The 22,303-nt window shown below is 44.5% G+C and overlaps 1 protein-coding gene across 3 annotated transcripts in view; it reads right to left on the bottom strand.

Moving 5' to 3' along the window:
- Sv2b (synaptic vesicle glycoprotein 2B) overlaps nt 1-22,303 on the bottom strand; it is a 185,665-nt gene that overhangs the window by 139,598 nt on the left and 23,764 nt on the right. Inside the window, exon 1 of one of the 3 annotated variants that reach the window (XM_040730195.1) lies at nt 10,874-11,049. The exons of the other annotated variants lie outside the window; for them this stretch is intronic. The gene's annotated coding sequence lies outside the window, so the exon portion shown is untranslated. Of the gene's footprint in view, nt 1-10,873; nt 11,050-22,303 lie in introns of those variants that run through there. 3 annotated transcript variants of the gene reach the window in all.

Here is a 22,303-nt window from a genome sequence, read left to right as displayed (position 1 = left end):
TCATACCTTAAGGAGACACAGTAATCTCCTATAGGCACACATTAATTATCCCATTAGAAACAAGCTAGAGTTAATTATAGTGCCTTCCTAGTTTAAAGGAGAAAAAAGAGAGGAATGGGCCTGCAGCCAAAGAAGGCTCAACTCTGCAGTAGATGAGAAAAGTATGTCCTTGTCTATGAGCTGCCCTTGGCTAGGAAGTAGAAAGTTGAAGAGGTCAACACCTCCAACCCTGCCACCAACACAGAAAGCCTCCCTAGACATTGCCTATGGCATTTCTCCCTTAAAGGATAGACCCTGAGCCACTAGAAACATATGTCCATCAATTATTAAGAAAGCTTATGTCAAGGCGGAAGGAAAGTTGTATGTCATTTTCCTGGCATTTAAATTTTTCATTATTACCAGCATCCGCCTATTTAGAGACTAACCTAAGCCAATGCTTTAAAAAAGAAAAAACAAGACACACACACACACATCAGGCAGGTCACAGTGGCCCATACCCGGAATTCCAGTGCTTGGGAGGTAGAGACAGGAGGATCAGGATTTTAGGATCATCCTCAGCTTCATAGCCAGTTCAAAGACCAGAATGGGATACATGGGATCTTCCTCAAGAAAAACCTGTGAACAGAGCAACTGAAGAACCAAAAATATAAGAAAATGACTCACTCTTCTGCAAAGCCAGGCAGAGTGTGCTCACCACTGACATCCTGTGAAGATATTTTTCTCTGCTTTAAGTATACCACGAGAAAGCATATTGAAGCAAGCTGCGGACCCAAAACACAGCAGCCCTGAGGTTTACCTATTTTGGTTTCTTAAAATAAAGACTACATCAACTAAATCTCATCCTTGGTCTTTCTCGGTAGGTCCTGCTGGTGTATGAGTGTTAGCCAACACCTTCAAAGGAAAGTGTGTTTGATCTCCTGCAGTCGCTCAGAGCTCTGTTGAAGTAACTGACATTTTCTCCATTGCAAAGAAGATGCATAACTGCATAACTGTGACACTCTAGAGCTAGCTCAGTATCTTTTTCCCCCAAGAATGAAACAGAAGAAGTGTTTGGCAATTATCCTTTCTCACAGGACTAGAACGTTGTGCTTAAGAGGGTAAAAGACTCTCTTTCTGATAATGAAACATAAAATTCATAAACTTTCACCACTATCTGTCCCAGTAGTCCCCAAACCTTGGTATATGTTACAGTCAGTTGGAATGCTTCCTGAAGTTTTCTCCAATAGGACTTTGGTATCTGGTTTTGAATACACGTTCCCTAGGTGACTCGGTTGGAGAGCCTCTTTTAAAAACTCACATCTGAGCAAAGGGGTCAAAACTGGGCTGGTTTAACCCCCAAAACAGCTGACCTGAACAAGGGGGACCTCTTGGACCCCAGATTGATGGCTGGGAGGCCAGCATGGGACTGATCCAGACCCCCTGAATGTGGGTATCAGTGAGGAGAACCAGGTAATCTATGGGGCCTTGGGTAGTAGATAATTATTTATCTCTGGCATATAAATGGACTTTGGGTGCCCGTCCCACAATGAGGGATGCTCTCTCAGCCTGAACTCTTGGGGGAGGGCCTAGGCCCTGCCCTGAACAAAATGACACTCTGGAGATCCCCCATAGAGGGCCTCATGCTCCCTGGGGAATGGAGTAGGGATTGGTTGGGGGCTGGGGGTCGGGGGTTGGGCATCCTGGTTGGGGGGTAGGGGAAGAGGGAAGGGAGAGGGAACTGAGATTGACATGTGAAGCAAGCTTGTTTCTAATTTAAATTAAAAAAGAAAAGAAAAACAAAACAAAAAAAACCCTCGTCTGATTTTATAAATAGATACAACCAAGAACTAAACTTTATATTTAAAGGGAACTTACAGGTGACTGGAGAGTTGAAAAGCAGTTAAAATCACTTATTCTTGCCAGAGACCTGGGTTTGATTTTCAGTACCCATATGGCAACTCACAAGCATCTGTAACTCTAATCCCAGGTGATCTGATGCCCTCTTTTGACCTCTACAGGCACCAGGCATGAAGGTGGTACACATACATACATGCATATAAAATAATAAAATAAATTAATCTAAAATAAATGGACTTTACTGCCTTCTATAGTGGAAGCATTAAGTGATTAAGAATAACAAAGAACTTAGGTTTTAATTCACACTGGATTGGGTCCCAGATCATTCATTTCTTGGATATATGTCTACCTCTGGAAATATGGGATTAAAACCAACCTATGGCTCAGCAGGAGGTATGTCCTCTGACCTTCACACATACACCAAGGCATGTTACAAGCACACATGTGCATGCGCGCACACACACACACACACACACACACACACACTGTGATAATATGAGACATTGTCATTCAATAAATGTTGGCTCTCTTCCTTTCCCTTCCTTTTGCTTTCCCTCTATGTTAAATTTGTCATTAGATTTTATCAACTCTCAAAATCTTGGGCCCAGTTTGTTTCTCTGATATTAACACTACCACCCACATAATCATCCCTATATTTGTTCAGCATCTCGTTACTTAAATATTAAGCTTGGAGAAAGATGAGAAAAACATAGCATTTTAAGAGCAAGCAACATAATCTCTATCAAAAAGTTATTCTGTTTTCCCTGGAGAAGATCTCAGAATGTCACATGGAGTTAGCAAAAACAATAGGAAAAAGTAGAAGCTGAAGTAACCGTTCTGCATTTGAAGAGGACTGGACACACTAAGCATAACAGAGAAGGAACTGGGAGACCAGAACAGCTATACTTTGGGCAAGCAACAGCAAGAGGATTCTTACAGCACTGATCTTAGCAGTGGAGAATTAGCATAAGTAAGAAGTCAAAGGGAACCTTTGAAAGCACCCATGAAATATGAAAACTTTCAGGTCTTCCATTTGTGTCAAATGAACTGATCAGACATACCCATAGAGCTCTGGGGCCCCACTAACATCCAGCCTATACTGTATTCCTGCAAAAGCCACCTGACATTTCTTCACTACTCTGTCTGATATGCCTTTTTTTTCATGAATGCTGAAGGACCCCTGCATGGGTATTTTGGGACCATATGTGCTTTGTTAGACAGTATCACTCTTTCAAACCCAAACATTTGAGGATAACACTTTCATCTCCCAAATGTAATGTACAATAAATCCCTGTCTTAACCACTTCTCTCATTGCTATGACAAAAGTACCTGCCAAAAGGAGTTTAAGGACAGAAAGGTTCCTGTGGGCTCTTGGCTTTGAAGGTACAGTCCATCATAGCCAGGAAGACATGGTAGAAGAAGCAGGAGGCAGCTGGTCACCTTGGGTCCACAGTCAGGAAGCAGAGATGAATGCTGTTGCTCAGCAACCTCCTTCAGTGCAAAGCCCCAGACCTTGACACAGTGCTATCCACATTCAAAGTATTGCAAGAAGCTCAGTCTAGAAACTCCCTCACAGACATGTTCAGAGGTATGTCTCCTGGGCTACCAATATTAACCATCATATTCTCTTAGCAGAAAAAATAAGATGTCCAAGTGTGACCCAGGTCCAGAAAACTCTAGTCAGCAATATAACCCTTGGAAGAGAATTAATTCTGTAGCACGTACTGGGTACTGGACACACACTCTGAAGGCAATAAGCTAACTGTTTTACTTAGATCCTCTTATTCCCTCATCACCAAAGGCTCCAGAGGAGGTTGATATTTTTACCATTGTTATGATAAGCTAAATGAGGTTCACAGGATTTAATCGTTTTTTGTCATTGTCTCTACAATCATAAGTGGCTAAGCTAACTGCAAAGTAGGACCTGTCTGTCTGTTCATCAGGCCACCTTGACAGACTCTCCTGTGGCATGGATTGGGACTAGGCTGAAACAGCACACCACACTGCCGTAAGCTCCTAAAAATTCCAGGTCTCCCTGAAGGAAAGCACACAACAGACCTTGGGTGACACTAGCAAAAGATCAGGAGAAACATTGAGCTGTGACTGCAACAGCTCGACTTTGGCAACAGCAGCTCCGCTTGGGCTATACACCAGGATCCTTCCAAAACTGGAGTTTCTCATCATGCCCCAGTGCAGGCCTACTAACCAGAATTCTTTGGGGACAGGGTGCAAACAGTCTGCAGGAGTGTCAGTGTGTATGTACTTGTTAATGTAAGTATGCACTCGTGTGTGGATGCTTGGGCATGTTTACACACAAGTGTGTGGAGACCAGAGGTTGATGTTGGACGTTTCCCTTGATCACTCTCTAGCTTTTGAGGCAGACTCTCTCACTGAACCTCAAGCTCATCTATTTAACTAGTCAGGTTGGACAATGAGTTTGAGTTCTACCTGTCTCCACCCCCACCCTAATGCTGGGGTTAGGTACACAGTGCCACCCGGTTGTGTTTGTTTGTTTTAATATATGTTTTATTTAAATTAGAAACATACATGCTTCACATGTCAATCCCAGCTCCCTCTCCCACCCCTCCTCCCTTGTGTCTCCCCCAGCTCCCCTCAACCCTCGGCTCAGTCTCCACATCATTCCCCAGCAAGAGTGAGGCCCTCCATGGGGGGATCTCCAGACTCTGTCATTTCATCCAGGGCAGGACCTAGGTCCTTTCTCATGTGTCCAGGCTGAGAGAGCATCCCTCCATGTGGAATAGGCTCCCAAAGCTCATTTGTACGTCATGTTAAACACTGATCTACTACCCAAGGTCCCAGAGATTTCTGGGGCCTCCTCACTGACACTACATTCATGGAGTCTGGATCAGTCCCCTGTTGGCCTCTCAGCCATCAGTCTGGGGTTCAAGAGCTCCCCCCTTGTCCGGTCAGGTGTCTTTGTGGGTTTCACCAGCACGGTCTTGACCCCTTTGTTCATTGCTCCTCCATCTCTGTCACTGGGTTCCAGGAGTTCAGTTCAGTGTTTAGTTGTGCATATCTATCTCTGCTTCCATCAGTCACTGGATAAAAGTTCTAGGATGGCATATAAGGTAGTCATCAACCTTATCATCAGGGAGGGGCTGTTAATGTAGTCTCTCCAATATTGCTTACTTTGCCAGTTGGTGTTATCCTTGTAGATCTCTGGAAATCTCACTAGTGTCAGCTCTCTCCTCAAAGCTATAATGACTCCATCTATTATGGTATCTCTCATCCTTCTTTCCTCTATTCTTACCCTGACTCAACCTTCCTGCTCCCCCATGTCTTCTTCTCCCCTCCTTTTATCCACCTCTCTTTTTCTTGGTTCCCTCTCCCTTCCCCCCATGTTCCCAATCTGCTCAGGAGATCTTTCCTCATTCCACTTCTCTGAGGTATCATGCATATCTCTTGGGGACCTCCCCGTTTCCCAGACTCACTGGCACTGGATTGTAGGCTGACACTCCCCTGATCCATGTCTAAAATCCATATATGAGTGAGTACATACCATGTTTCTCTTTTTGTCACTGGGTTACATCACTCAGGATGGTTTCTTCTAGTGCCATCCATTTGCCTGCAAATTTCAAGATTCCTTTTTTTTCCTGCTGAGTAGTACTCCATTGTGTAAATGTACCACATTTTCTCTATCCACTCTTCAGTTGTCAGGCATCTAGGTTGCTTCCAGGACTAGCTATTACAAATAATGGTTGGGTTTGTTTTTAATGTGAGTGCTGTGATTCCAACTCAAGTCCTCAAGCTTGAACAGCAAGCACTTTACCAACTGAGTCAGGTCCCCCATCTCCCTAGCCCCCAAAGCCTACAGATACGCATTGTTCCAGATGAGGGTATTAAGAAAGTGTGGTTCTCTGCCATTCCACAGTGCAAACTCCACCACCTCAGAGCTTGTAGCACTTCCAGCTTCCATTGCAATAATAGTTCTATTTTAAGAGAACTTGGGGGAAGTGTGGCGAATCTCAGAGTTAGCATATGTTCAACTGAGACAGTAGGGAATTCTGCACAGTGCCTGTGGCCGTAAGAAAACAGATTTCTATCACTCCAGAAGTCAACTCTCAGCAAGGCTACAATTAATGAGGGACCCGGCCTATTATGCTTAATACAAAGTGATAAGCAGCCACTGAAGCATGGCAAAAACTTGCTAGGCCAAGTACAAGCACACCTCTGCAGAAGAAGATTTTTTTGTGGCACAAACATATCAGGTACAAGCCCCAAAGTCAATTCTGATTGGTCCATGAAGCCCAGTGTGGAAAGAGATGGATAGCAGTTTCCTTCTCTGTGTCATTATAGATGGGCAATTTCTAACAACGCTCTAAACTATTGGTCTTGGGACACGCTTGTAGAACCACTAACCCAGATCACTGAGACCAAGCTCCAGGTGAAAGGTGGGCTCTCACGACCACCAAACTGCAGAAACAGGAGACAGAATCCAGAGGCCAGATATGACTTACCTCCCCTTTGGCAGGGAACGCATGGGATTTATTTCCCTAAGCCAGTCTCGGTGGGTGTCTTCTGAGATCAGTTTACACCTGTGAATTATCTGGTTTCCAGGACTCTTCTAGTCCTCCTAATACTCTCAAACATGAACCCCTCGTCGATAAATAGAAGATGCTTTCCTTAAGGGAAAGCCTGCCTTTGCTTTCCTTGAGGCCAGAGACACGGGCACTTTGGCACAGAATGTGGAAGGTCTACTTCCTGTTTCCGGTCTCTGACCCTGACAGAGCCCTGTGCCGCTTCTTCTGTAGCCACCGCACCCTCTGCCCTGCCCAGTGCACAGCTCTCATTTTAGCTCCAGGATAGTGATTTCTGTCGCTGTTGCTATGGTGTCTGTTGTCATCTGAGATCGGAAAGAGGTTCCTTAGAAGTCTCCCTTACTTTTTTTTCTTCACTTTTTTTTACAGAAAATACCAGACACATTAAGAATGTCATATTATGTTCCTAAGCATTCTCCAAACAGTCCATCAATCATTAACTCATTCCAATCTTGTATCGTCTGCACCCTGACCAAATTCTCACATGGCCACTAGCGATTTTGAAGCAATTCTCAATATCCTGCAGTTTTTATCTATAAATAGATCACTGGTATCTATTTAAAAAAAAAAAGAGGGCACTAGGACTGAGGGCAATTTGGCTGCATCTGTTACCCCCATCAACCCCCAGAGTTGATGCTGTTCATTTACCTGGCTACGCCAGTGTCTCCTCCTCCTCTCACCACCCAAAGTGCATCCCTCTTGAAGCCGCACACTTGGAGACAGAGGTTGGTGTTCTCTGGACTATTTTTTTAGTCAAAGATGCAAGACTAGCTATTCTCTTACTCCAGAACCTCCTACCAAGCTCAGGAATAAGACTGAGACCCAGCATGGTGGCACAGGCTCCTAATCCCAGCACTCAGGAGGAAGAGGCAGGCAGATCTCTGAGGATAAGGCCAGTCTGGCCTACATGGAGAGTTTCAGACCAGGGAAGGCTACACAGTGAAACCCAATCTCAATAGTAGCAACAGCAACAGCAATAATAATAATAGGACTCCTTTTAGAAAAATAATCCACTAACCATTATCATATCTAAGGAATTAACAATAACTTTGTAACATCATTGAATATACAGAGTCCAAGTTTTCTCAATTGTTTCATGGGGTCATGGTTTATTTGTTCAGAGAAGCTTCAAAATAAGTTCTATACCTTGTTACTGGTGGTAATGGCTCATCTTCAGTGACTCAGACGCTTCCCAGACTACCTCATGCTGTTCACTGGTCCTTCTTATAATGAAACCAGATGGTTTGTTCCAGTTTCCTTGGAATATGCTTTGTTATTTTTATGATGCTTTTCAATTTCTGCCCCTGTGTCTCCTGTGAATTGGCAAGTTAGACCTAAAGCAGTGCTGCCCAGTGCAGCACCTCATAGCACATGTAGCTATCGGAGTTTGAATTACAGATGAACAATACAATTTAACACTTGGTTCTCAGTGGCACAAATCTTATCTCAAATGCTCAACACACAGGAGGCTAGCAATTCCTGTTGGGCTGCTCATGTATTCTGTGCACGTACACATACATCACCAGAAGTCCTATTAGAAACATGTTCTTACTGAGATTCACTAGTTAGGATTAGGGTTAGTGCTAGGGTTGGGTTTAAGGTTAGGATTAGGGCTAGGGATTAGGCATTCAGTTTAGGTTTAGGATATATGTGGGTTACAGTTACAGTTAAGGTTATGGTTAAGTTAGGATTAGGGGTCCATATTAGGATTAGTGTAATGTGATTGTCATCATTTTGGTTTGGGCCAAGACTACTTCATAGGTAACCTGGTTCTACTTTTCTTGGGAGATCAAGTGGCTCAGTTGATAAAATGATTGCTACACAAATGCAAGGACCTGAATCTGAATACACCATATTCACCAAAGGCAAATACAGTGATACCCTTCTAGGACCCCAGCACTGAGGGACTTGGGGAGAGATGGATCCCTGGAGCTTGCTGGCCAGACAGTCTAGTCAATCAGTGAGGTCCAGGGTCAGTGAGGGACTCTGTCTTGAAACCTAAGGTAAGTGGGGACTGAGGAAGACATTGGGGGCAATCTCTGCCCTCCATGTTTATGCACATGAATGAACACACAGACACACAGGCATACCCACACACACACACACACACACACACACACACACACACACACACACACACACACACGGTGATCACAGATTACAAAGTTCTAATTCTATCACTCCTTCATGTATTAGCTGGAATATTTATATGAAGAAAAACTTCCCTTTTTGGTTGTCCTAAAGTATGCTGTATGGGTAAGGCAAAGTTAAAACATGCTATTTCCCCTTGTTGGCTAATTTTTAATATAATAAGTTGGTTCCTAGCATCTCCCCGAAGTGGCTGTGAGTCATTGTATTCTGAGCTCTGTTACCTAGCTATGGGTTTACATGCAGCTGATGTGTCCTGTGACTTGGGTGGATGGATGTCTTTGCATCACTTGTCACTGCACTTCTAGAACAAACTCTGAGATGTGAGGTTTCTGCATCTAAAAATAAACATCCATACTGTGTCTCCGCTATCTCTTTCCTGACACACAGCCACTTGATAGCTATTTGCTGACAGTTTTGTCCACTGCAAGTCTTAACTTTGAATTCAAAATCAGTGATAACTGTAAGTGCTTGAATGCTACCCAGTCTTTGATCTCACATTCAGCATCACAGTTTTCAAAACACTGGAACTAGCTGGATCTTGATAGGCAACACACATTAGCAACCGAAACAACCAGTCATCAGGGTCAGGAGGACTTCCCCACTGATATACTCAAATTGTTTATTTTAAAAAAAAAACTTCTTAAAAGGTGGCAGAGCCAGGTATAATGCTATACACCATTAATCCCAGCACTTGAGAGGCAGAAGCAGGAGAATCCATTCATCTTAGACTACATAGTGAGCTTGAGGTAAGCCTGACTGACATGAGACCTTATCTCCAGAAAAAAAAAAAAAATAAAGAGCCAGAGAAATGGCTCAGCTGGTAAATTCCCTTACTACCAAACCTGAGGACCTGAACTCCATCGCTGGAACCCACAGGGTAGGAGGAGAGAACTGACTCCCAAAAGTTGTCTACTGATCTCCACATGCTGTCACGTGCACACACACACACACACACACACACACACACACACACACACACACACGATGATGGTAACAATAATAAGAAGGGGAAGAAATGTAATGAAACTTTAAAAGCTAAACTTTTTGAAGTCTTTAAATGAAAATTTAAAAGCAAATCAATTTAAAGAGAGTCCACAGACATAGGAAACAAATTAATATGGTTTGAAAGCTAGAAAGTGCAACCCTCTGATTTCCTAGTCAAGGAACCTGAGATTCAGTAAATGGTTTTCCAGAGTCACTCCGTGATGTGGGATGTCCTTCTGTACGCTGCAAATGTGCTACTTTTATTGGTTGATGAATAAAACTGATTTGGCCAATGGCCAGACAGAATAGAGCCAGGCAGAAAATCCAAACAGAAATATGGAGTAAAAGAAGGCAGGGTCAGGGAGACACCATATAGCTGCTGGGGAGGCAAGACGTGAGGTGCCAAGCCATGAGCCTCATGGTAAAACACAGAATAATAAAAATGGGTTCATTTAATTGTGAGAGCTTATCAGTAATATGCCTGAGCCATTGGCCAAACAGTTATAACTAACATTAAGCCCCAGAGTGTTAGTTTATAAGTGGCTATGTGAACTGATGGGTAGGACAGCAAATACCCAGCAACAACCCCAACTGCTAGTTTACATCTGAGACACCACACTCCTTGCTGCAAAGTCACTGTAGTGGTTGGTGTTAACTGTTGGCTTCAGGGAATCACCTAGAAGGTGGGTCTCTGGACAATTACCTTGTTTACATTAACTGAGAAGGAGAGACCCACTCACAACGGTCTCATGCCATTCCCTGGCTGGGATCTTAGATTGTATGTGAGAATAAGAGGAGTTGGGCGGCAAGCATGCATCTGTTCTTTCTGTTTGTGATTGAGAATGGCATGTGATAGCTATTTACATGTTCACAATCATGCTGCCCTGACACCCCACAAGGCTGAACTACACTCTTGAACTGTGAGATCAAATAAACCATTCTTTTGCATTGGTCAGCTTGTTTTTCCCAGCAACAGGAAGAGGAGCTAAGACAGTCACAGGCAGACACTTCCATTTCACTCCCTGGCTGACCTCAGAGGATGGAATCCCATCCAGGAGCAAATAACTTCCTTATGCTGTCAAAATCCTAATCAGGGTCAGTACCCTTTAAGCACAAGAGAACAGTGGGAGGCCACTCAGACCCTCATGATCCCAGACAAGGCAGTTGCCCTCCATTCATCATTTCCCACTCTGGACCCCATATGACAGCATTCATAGCATTGCAAGCTTGGCAGGAAAGCCAATTTCACTCTCCCTATCTCTCCCAGAGAAGGAAGCAGCCATTCATGATCCTAGGAGACAGGCATGCTGAAATAATAATAATAATAAAACAGTTTGCCTACCTCTGTGGAAGGCATGCCTGGTCCTACAGTGCTGTCAGGTCAAGGTTCAGCAAATTAAGTCAGTGAAAGATGGGAGGTCTTGCTGAGAACAGCTTCCAAGATCCTTGTTGCACTGCAGATCCTCTGCCAGTCCCAGAGCATCCCTGGTGGTGCTCAGTCAGCTGAGATCAGCGCATATGGATAAAGGTTCTTTCCCCGAGAATATACAGAAGGCCCCTGGAGAGTGAGCCACCCACACACAGACTCCTTCTGTTCTGGCTGTCAAGTGCATTATCCCTGCATCAAACTTCCGAGCAGCCTGCTGGGCCAGGCCTGTCTGTTCCTACTTACATCTAAGGTTTACACTCCAAAGCCATGTATGAATTCCAGGAAAACAGTTGGCTAGATTATCTCCAAGGAACACAAATCATTCTTTGTCATTTTAAAGGCCAGTGACATTTAACCTGGGATTCCCAGAAACCCAGGAGTCTATGACTAGAGTAATTTGCAAAGGAGAAAGCAGGTATTGTCTGCAGAACATTGTCATTTATATTTATCTTCATATCTAACCATACCAGAAATAATGAACAGGGGGTGGGGGGATGGAGAAGGCTGCATTTGATCCATGAATGTTGTATAGATGTGCAGAAATTCCACAGTATATGCTACTAATATGTACAATTAGTAAATACTAGTAAAAACTACGATGTAGAGAAAGGGATGCTTGCATGTGTTTTTATTGAAAGAAAGGAAAGGCAGTAAGAAAAACCTAGAAGTGTGGTGGCTCTCATCCTTCTGTATAGGGAGTCACAATTACATGGGTGGTGAAAAGGATTTGGAGAGAGGGAGACCCAGAACTCAGAACTCAGGAGCTTCTGGCTCTATGAACTTTGACAAAAATGACAAAAGAGCCATTGCAAACTCATCTTTAGTTTCTGAAGCCATCACATCCCTTCCCTTCAAAGTGCAAGGGCACAACTTCAGAGTTAAGGACACAAAACACCTAAGCAAACACCAGACTCATTGCAGGAGCTTGGTAAAGACAGCTGCCTTCCACCATTGCCCCCTGCCTAGCCTTATGGATGAAGAATCACTTTGGGTGTTTTTCCATAGCGCAGATGTGGTCTTCAATTCCCGGCACTGCAGGATCACAGTGACTCAGCCTCCCTGAGCCTAGACTTTCTCACAGGGATGCTGCAGGAGTTAGAGAAAGGACAGTTGATCATGTACAGTCTCCCCGTGGCTTACCCTCACCCCACCACATAGATATAAGCTTCTGTGGAGAAGTGTGACATCCCCTATGTGGGAGCATCTAAGACTGAGTGGGAAGAGAGAAAAATGATGGTGCTAAACACTGCAGTGTCACAGCAGGATGCTGCCTAGTGGGGAGGAGAAAAAGTCAGTTCTCATGGGGGACAGCTGGTTCCTCAAGGGGGAAAGTTCAAATAGGTACTCTATCACAGTGATTTTTAGCTCCTCAAAAGCACACAGCACATGAACACATATGTGCCGTATCTATGGTATTAATTTTTTTTTTGTTGTTCTGATACATGGTTTCATTATGTTGCCTAGGCTGGCCCTGAGCTCCTAGGCTCAAGTGACCCTTCTACCTTGGCCTTGCTAGTAGCCTGAATTACATGCATGTGAACTGTGCTCAGACTGCTATTAAAATTTAGGGATAGCCATGGCAATTAGCAGGGAGACAGGGGTCTGAAAAGATCACTTGAGAAGTAATAAAAAAAATTAAAATCAATTGAGAAACTGTTATATGGAACCCATAAGGAACCCAAAAGTTCATTCTCTATTTCTGGGGTAAAAAAGGAAGGGTAGGAGAGAGACAGGCAGCAAGAACACAGGGGTGCAATCTTACCTGCTGGACACCGAGAAACGGGTTTTTATGCAGAGAAAGAAGTTGTGTTATTGCTGTTGGTTTTATTTGACTTTTTTTTTAAAGAAAAAAGGGGGGATATAGATATCTGTTTTTTCCTTGCTGTTGACAAAAGCAACTAAAGGAAAAGAGGGTTTCTTTTGCCCTAAGGCTCAAGGACGCACAGCCCAGCCCATCTGGAAGTCTCAGCAGCAGGAGCAGAGGGCAGCTAATCGAATTGTATCTCCAGTCAAATGCAGAGAAAGGTAACTCGGGTACTCAGTCTACCTTACATTTGGGACAATTAGCCCCATCTAAAGACTTCCTCGGGCATGCCCAGGGGCTTGTCTCTGAGCTGATTCTACAGCCTGTCAAGTTGAGGATAACAGATGCCCTAGGAATGGAGCCTGGCACACTATAGATAGTGCACCTATCTGCCGGATAGAAGGAGGTGCCAGCTTCACAGTGAGAAAACTGTGTCTTTGTATCAACCATCAATACAGTCTGTTCCAAAGCCCTGTTCTTAATAATGTGGTTGTCTGCCCGAGTTACTCTAGTTACTCTGGACAGTGCCTTATGTCATAAAACCATTACTAAGGAACGCTCCCATTCACTATCTTGGGTATCCTGGTTTGGTCCATAAATTAAATAACCATTCTACATTGCAGTAGGCTCTGCCTACTTCTCAAGGCACCTCCACAAAAGGGGCCAAAAATTAGAACAATGTGGAATACACCTAGAATCTTTGCCGTGTCCTCTCAAGAACAAAGGCTTCTGGAAAAGCAGAGGCTGTGAAATGGAAAGAGGCAGTTATAGGAAGGAGCACATTTTACAGCTCCTCAGCAAGCCTCACTTTTTTTAACTATGCTGTAAATAGCCTCTTGCACACGTGGGCCTTGCAGAGCTCTGAGAACGCAAAACCGTATGTGCTCACCACCACCCTAGGTCTGGCTTCCTGTGGTCTAGACACCTAGGAGGTTCCGTGACACCCATGCAGAGATGACAAAAGCAACCAGAAGCTCCAAATTGGGGGGGGGGCTGTTGCCATAACACCAGGCAACCCTGCAGCTTAGAGGCTGGAAGTGTGGTGGGTGGGGCTGGAGGTTTAGAGTTCCAGATTGCAGACAGCATCCACCCAGCCAGCACTCATTCCTGGAGTCTGGACAGAAGCCCTGCTGACTGCCTCCTCTCTGGCCAGAGCCTCATCATCAGACCCTCAGAAAATCCAACAAATTGACATCTGCAAGTTCAAGCAGGAAGTCAGGGCTGCTGGAGACAGTCTATTTGTGCCTGCCTCTGAATAATTTAACACTCCCTCCAAAATAGACTATCATTAGAATTTGTCAATTCCTGTGCATTTAAGCAGACAGCTCAAAAGAGGAAAAAGTTCCCACACGTATTACCTCCAAGTAGTAGAACAGACAGGTGGTGGCTCAGTTTTGTTCTTTTTTTTTTTCTTTTACCTCACTGATCCATCTGACACAAGAGGAAATGCTGCCCTTTAAAGTCTAAATAGCCCTGAGACCAAATCTGCACTGTAAGCATGAGATGGAGGAAAAATAATAATGATAATAATATCCTAATTCTTACAAATGACTGGTGTGTCTCTGGCTCCCACCTCTTCCTCCATGTGCATGCTGCTATTCAGGTCACTAAAGCCGTTTGATCTCAGTTTCCCTACCCCAAAAATGTAAAAGTTGACGTGACGTCTCCTGAAGGGTAGAACAGGATTAAGGAAGCCAATGGGGCAATGCGGGTCTTTGCAGTTGTCTTATCTATTCCCTACACACTGGACTTAAGTAAACTCATGTCCTCTCCCCTGAAGAACTGGCAGCTACAGCTTCTAGATGCCATTAACCCCTTGTGATGCAACCTGAAATGTCCACACAGGCACATGGATTGAGACACTTGGCCACTAGCTAGCTGGTGGTACTTTTGGAAGAAGGTTGTGGAATCCTTAAGATGTGGGACCTAGCCTGAAGAAGTGGGTTACTGAAGGGAAAGAAGGTCTCATAAGTTATAGGCTGGGCATGGATCCTGCCAATGCCTGCTTCTTGACTGTGAGGATCCTATAGCCATGCAAATGCTTTTGGGAACCATAACATTCTTATCATGATATACTGTAGAATCCTAAACCACAGCTCTGCTTTCCCCACCATGGACTGTGAACCAGAATTACATACTTACTTCCTTAAATTGTCTGTCAAGGATTCCATCAAAGAAAAAAATTAATACATCCTTTGTTACCCATTGCCTAGACTGCTAAACACTCATGAGAAAGACAAACCACAGGCACACACAGAGAGAGAGAGAGAGAGAGAGAGAGAGAGAGAGAGAGAGAGAGACAGAGACAGAGACAGAGACAGAGACAGAGAGAGACAGAGAGAGAGAAAGAGAGAGACAGAGACAGAGACAGAATACATGTTTAAGTACAAACACATATGCTCAACCTCTATTGATGTCTGAATCAATTGAATCCCAATCCTGCTTGCCAATACCTCTATAAAGTCCCTAGTTTTCCCCAGGAAAATTGCTGCGAGCCTCTCAAATGAGTTCACTCCACTTCTAGTCCCCTTCCATGACTTCCTGACCTCACCCCTTAGTTCACTAAACACCTGCTCTGAGATCACCATATCCCTTCACTCCATCCTCCTCCCCTCTCAGCTCTACAACACCCCTCTGTTAAGCTCCTCCCTCTCTGTGGCACTCAGTCCCATCCCCTCCTAAGCCATCTCCTCCATCTCTTTCCTTTGCATCTTCAGGCTTTTTCTCCCCCATGTTTTGCCCTGTAGAACATTCCAGTAACACACATCCTGCCAACACTGTCCTCTGCCTCAGTCTGCAGTCTATAGACCCCTTCTTTTCACCACTGAACATCACAAAGAACATTTGGGTCATAGACCTGTTACCCCATGCCTTCATATGTGCACGCCTGACAATTTGGCTCTTGTTTCAACACTCCACTGACAGCATGTCCTAGAGGGCCACTAGGGATGTCCTAAACGCCATCTGGAGCTTCCTTTTGGTTCCACACTTTCAGCTTTAGCCATGGCTATCATTCACACGTTGACCACACGTATACATTTGCAACAGACTCCGCTCTGGTGCCCACTGGACCCATTAAACCTCACCATGGAATCCCTTACCCATCTTCCCTGCTGCATTAGCCAGGGATCTTCAGCTGGCTGAGTCCTCCTACTTTCCTCAACCTGTTCCCCACATTTGCTAAGCCCTAGTCCTCCCATTGCACCAGCATTCGTCACTGTGGGCTCTCCTTCTTCCCATGCTGCTGCCCAGTCTGGGCCTTGGCCAGGCTTATCTGCATACTGGCAGTAGCTGTGCACATGGTTCAGACCTGCTGTTCCTCTCCTTCCAACCCATTCAACCTGCCTTCCCCGTGGGTATCTCCTTAGAGTTACAGTGTTAGTATGTGGTGCTCCCTTTGCTGAGCCCTTCCTGAGCATCAGCCATTGAGATAAGTTCTTTAACCCTCCCACTCTGCCTTCCCTAAACCAACGCTCATCCCTAAGCCACCACTCATGCCCCTATTTCACCATCAGGAAACAGAGGCTGAGGAAGGACATTCTCGTGCTATAGTGACAAGGCTCACTGACCCCAGGACATGGTCCCAAACTATGAAGTTGTACTGCTTCCATTCACAGACTATAATGGGACCAAGCCAATAACTTCCCAAGAGTCCTTTGGGAGCTTCACATTGTCTACCAACTTCTTCCATGCAGTCCCCCAGAGAGCAGTCTGGGCTGGGCCCATCATGCTGTGCTTCCAGGCAACTCTTCCTCTTGACTACTGACCATCTTTGCAGCCACACCCATGCAATCAGGTCATGTCCCAATTTGGGCTTTTTCCCCCTTTTGGCTCATTCTGCCATCATTCTTGGTTCAGCCTCAAAGCTCTCTCCTCCCCTAATTCCAACTCCAGACAGCCGATTTTTCTTTCTACTTCAGCACAGTCCAGCACTTGGCTGGTCTCTCTGCCATATCTTCATTTCACACTGTCTGTGTCGATACCCTCAAAGCCATGCCCATAGTAAGTCATACACTGACACGATGAACACCTGTTGAAACGACTTGATCCCCAGGATCTCTCACACACATGGATACTGGGATGGCTTTCCCATTGGTGAAGTGCCAGGGCTTGTTCATGGTTGGCAATGCAGAGATCTCAGCTTCCATCAGAAGCAGGCTACAGATCCTGGACAGTCCTGGTCCATTTGCTTGCTCAGACTCTGCAGAAAACGCACAGTTACAAACTGTGAAGTCAATTTTGGAGGAAAGTGCAGAACAGCCTTTCGCATTCTGACACATCCCCCTGCTCTTCCATCCCACTTTCTCCAAGAATGGCCTCAGGGTGACTCACTGTGGAAGAGACAAAAAAAAAAAAAAAAAAAAAAAAAACGTTCCTGGGAAAGGCTGGAAATCTCAGCCAGACGCTGAGTACGGCAGATGATGGCATTCATCCCCAGAGGGTGAAAATGCCATGTCTCCATGATCCCAGATTTGATTTGAGCCCTGGAGTGGGGGAACACATTGGGGTGGGGGGATCCACACAGACAAGAACTCTCAAAGGTGTGCCTTCTCCTGTCTCCCAGTGGGGTAGGCTCAGATACCTCGGGATGGTTTTTTCTAGTTTGTAGAGTGAAGCCTTTTCCTTGCCAGTCACTTTGGTTTTTCCCCACCAGTCGCCTGGGCTCTGCCATGTTGCAGTCCCCAAATAACACACAAGGCACTGTATTAATTATGAAGCTGTTGGCCTTGCTTGTTTCTTACTGGCTAGCTCTGACTTAAGTATTTACTCCATCATTGTTAATCTAAGTATTCCTCTTACCGGAGAAAGGGGTGCAGACATCTTCTCTGGCAGGCTACATTGTGACTCCCTGTGTTTCTCCTACCCAGAGTCCTACTAGACTCCTAGTCCCACCTATCTTGCTTGACCAAATGCAGTAATTCACCATCTTCTCTTGAATCTCTCAACAGCCCACTTTAATGCCTATGATAAGGAAAGGAGCAACTCCTCAGAAACCTTCTGATCTTCACAGCTTTGCAGAGTCAACATACACATCCCGGGAAGCTCCTGTGACTTTCGGTGCCGCAATATACAGTGGGTTCACCTGAGCCCCACCTATGGAAGCAGCGCGCCAGAGTCCTGAAGGACCGCTATTCCAAATGTCTCACCTCGTCCTCTCCACCCACCTCCACACCCTGGCTTCTCAGATCCTTAAACATCAACCCCCTAGCGGGATGCTCCTTGGGTGCCCCTTTTATTTCCCAGTAAGTTGTGTGAGCCACAAAAAAGGAGCAGAATCAAGGGAGGGTGGACACCCTGCTTTCTCATCGGCTCCCGGGCTGAGCCAGCCTCAGAGGAGGCGCTGTTGATGCGTGGGTGTGGAGAACAGGATGCTGTCTTGGCACGCTCACACCAAGGGCATGACAAAATGAGCTGGTTCTGGAACACTGCACAAAGGGTTCTGATGGTCTGTTTTCCAGACTCTCTGTTCCTTAGTCAGACCATCTTAGGCATGGTTCACCTTTCTCCCTCCTTCCTCCCGTTCATCCGCATCTTTCTCTTTTCTTTAAGAAGTGAACAGCAAGGGAAAGGGGAGAAAAAAATCTCTAGAGTGCTTGCCACATGCCCGGCTCAGAGCTGGAAGCCTGATTATTCGTGTAGTCCTCACAAATCCTCCAATAGAGACCCTCCAATCATTTCATTGTCTGAAGGAAAACCCAGATCTTAGGAAAGCTCAGAGAGGCTAAGTGAGTTGCCCAAAACCACACAGCTGATGACTGACAAACTAGCATTTGAGTCTAAGTTCTTTGAGTCCAAAGCCCGTGTTATGTGCCCTGCAATACTGAACAGAAGCAGAGCTTCGAGGCCTCCTTGTCTTGCTCCTGATCTCAAAGGGAGAATATTCAGTCTTCAAGCTGTGCTGTTTTCACTGTGGATTCACCACAGTTGCCCTTAAGTAGATTTAGGAGCTCCCCTTCTAGACCTAAGTTCCATATTTTTAACATGAAAAGATTTCGATATTGACCAACAAATATTTCTTCCACTTTGATTGAGATGATTACATGGGATTCTTCATGCTAATGATGTTTTCTATCACACTGGTTGGCTTTTCAGTATTAAATCAATTTTTCAGTTATGGGAGAAGTACCACTTGGTTGTGGTGCCCAGCATTTTTTATTTGTTTCTTATTTGGAATGTTGGCATTTGTTAAAGGTTCTTTGCATCTACCCATAAGACATCATTGCATTCCAGGTTTCGTGTGTGTGTGTGTGTGTGTGTGTGTGTGTGTGTGTGTGTGTGTGTGTGTGTGTTTTGTCTTTGCTTGGTTTTGACCACTGAAAGTTTTTGACTTATGAAGCTAATCTAACCAAGCAGTTTTAGTGGATGTAATGGTTGCTCCCTAAATATATCCATATCTAAACCCCCAGAATCTATGAATATTTATCCTACATGCTAAATGTATCTTGCAGGCATGATCAAGGATGAGGAGATTATGCTGGGTCATCCAGGAGGGTGCTATGCAACCACAGGATCCTTCTAAGTGTAAGAAGGGAGGCAGGAGGGATAGAGTTCAATAGAGAATTTAAAACTGCCGGGCAGTGGTGGTGAATGCCTTTAATCCCAGCACTCAGGAGGCAGGGGCAGGTGGATCTCTGTGAGTTCAAGACCAGCCTGGTCTACAAAGCTACACAGAGAAATCCTGTCTCAAAAAAACAAACAAACAAACAAACAAAAAGCCATTAGACTTCTGTGTTTGAAGCCAAGGAATCCAGCTGGCCTCAAGGAGCTGGCCAAAGAAGGAAAGTGGACCTCCTCCCCCAAAGTCTCCAGAAGGAACGCAACACTCCTAATACCTTGACCTTTGCTAAATGAAATTCGTGTTAGACTTCTGCCCTCCAGAATCATAAAAGGAACCTTCTCTGTTTTAAGGAACCAAGGTTCTAGTCATTTGTTGCTTTTGCCACATAGTCTTCCACATTCCATTCTCTGGTCCTCAAAGGCTTATAGCCATATCATAATGTAAAATAGAAAAATGCATTCAGTCCAACTTCAAAAGTCCCCATAGCCCATAACAGTTTCAAACTTGTTTCGAAATCAAAAGTCCAAAAATCTCCTCTGAAACATATGGAAAGCTCTTAACTGTAATCTCCCTGTAAAAATCAAAATCAAAAAGCAGATCACATACTTCCAACATATAATGGTACAGGATATACTTTACCATTCCAAAATAGATGGAAGGAAGCATAGCAAGGAAATACTAGGCAAAAACAAGACCAATAACCAGCTGGGCAAACTCCAAACTCTGCATGTCCACGTCTGACGTCAAAACACTCTTTAGATCTCCAACTCTGTTCAGGTTTGTTGACTGCAACATGTTTCTTTCTCTTGGGCTGGTTCCACTCCCCATCAGCAGCTCTCCTTAACAGGTTTCCCACAATTCTGGCATCTCTAACATCTTGGGTTCTCCAAGGCAATCCAGGCTTCAATTTCACAGCTTCATGCAATAGACCTCAACTCAGGGACACCCCTGACACATGCTTGGCCTCAGCGACTTATATTCTATAACCCCTTTCTTCTATCCTTAACTCTAAAGCCAGATCCATGTGGCCAAAGCTGCCAAGTTCTGCTGCTTGCTGGAGTTGGAACATGGTCCCCTGTTCAATTACATCTTCATCAGCTTTCTGTCTTTCACTGTCTAAGCTTGACTGTCCTGAAACTTGCTCTGTAGACCAGGCTGGCCTCAAACTTAAAGAGATAACCAGCCTCTGCCTTTCCAGTGCTGGGATTAAAGGTGTGCCCCCTACCACACCCAGCTCTAAGAGTTTCTTTATTCTTTCCACAAATTGGAAACTTAGCTGGGTGGGATCTTGCCCTGAGGTCACCACTCCCTTTATTCCATTTTTTAATCCATTTATCTCCTTGAACAGAGGATTTAGCTCCATTCTACTTCCTGGTGCTCTGTTTCTCCTCAAAATTTATATTTTGTAATTTACCATGCTCAGCTTGTGTCTTTTCATTATAAGTCTTCATTAGAGTTACCATTAATATCCACCCACATGACAGAGTCTATACTAGGCTGTTTTGAGATTTCTTCTGCCAACGGAATTAATCCAAAACTCAGGCAGAATCTTGGACAAGGGCAAAAGATAGCTACTTTCTCCACCAAAATATCACAAAAAGTATCTCTAGGTAACATATTAAGAGTCTTCTCCTCTGAAAACTCTTGAGTGAGTCCCCCATAATTCAAATAACTCTTAGCAGCTCTGTCTTCCATGACCCTACTACTATGTCCCACTAAGCAGTACTTAAAGCATTTTACTACTTTCCAAACCCAAAGTATCAAAGTTCAAATTCTTCTAAAAAAACACATGGTCCGGCCGATTACAACATACCCCAGTCCCTGGTACCAACTTTTGCCTTAGTTTGGGTTTTTATTGCTGTGAAAACATACCATGACCACAGTAATTCTCATAAGGAAAACATTTAATTGGGGTTGTTCACTTAGTTTCAAAGGTTCAGTCCATTATCATCATGGTAGGATCATGTCGGCATGCAAACAGACATGATATTGGCAACATCTTGATCAGAAGGCAACAGGAAATGAACTGACTCACTGAGCATGGCTTGAGCATATATGAGACCTCAAGCCCACCCCCATGGTGACATACTTCCTCCAACAAGGCCATACCTGCTCTAACAAAGCCACACCTCCTAATAGTACCACTCCTTAGGAGTTTATGGGAGTCAATTAAATTCAAATTACCACAGGGAGCAAGTCTCTACAAGGAAGGGTGATGAGGGTCATAGAAATAAATTAGGCAAATGAGTCATGTGTCCAAGTACCCAGCCATTTGCCCACCGCCCTTAGGCCCACAGTAGCACTGTATTGCTAAGAGAACCTAGCTAGCTGGCCAAAAGTTGCCCTTTCTGTGATGGCATTTGGAAAACATGGTCAATGCTGCCTTCTGAGAAGGTCCATTTCCTGAGATGACAAGCAGACCAACCTCTAAGAGGGCTGGATGTGGTCTTTAGAGTTCTGAGTATGAATAAATAATGTATTTCAATCATTTTGATCATAGACCAACCTAAGGAAGCCTTCTTCAAACAGCTGCCATCACCACTATTACTACCATTGTTGTTTGTAATATACTTACCCCAGTTATATTTGAGAACAATGGAGCTGGGAGATTTTCCTCTTCGAGGTGACTTGATTTCTCCAGTCTGTGCTTTATCATGACAGAAGCCTTAGCCCTTCTACTGACTTCATAATTATAATTATACAAATGTCATCTGAGATCGCTCTTATATGGTCCATAAGCTGCTTTTCAAACACCAAGGAAATGAATGTGAAATCAAGCTCAGTGCCTGGCCCAGAATGAAAACCCAGATGCTTGCACCTTCACTCATACACTCATGGTGTACTCTCTCAATTCAGTGTTGAATTTCCAACCCACTTCTACTCCAGAAAGGAATTCTGTTTGGTGTCAGACCCTGTGAAGGAATAATGGAGGCAAAATGAGCCTGTCAGGGTGGGCTATAGTTCCACAGCTACTACATTC

The sequence above is a fragment of the Mesocricetus auratus genome, unplaced genomic scaffold, assembly GCF_017639785.1.
Source record: "Mesocricetus auratus isolate SY011 unplaced genomic scaffold, BCM_Maur_2.0 Super-Scaffold_4256, whole genome shotgun sequence".
Lineage (NCBI taxonomy): Eukaryota > Metazoa > Chordata > Mammalia > Rodentia > Cricetidae > Mesocricetus > Mesocricetus auratus.
Note: the sequence above shows the minus strand (reverse complement) of the source record. Positions and strands in the feature narration are given on the sequence as shown.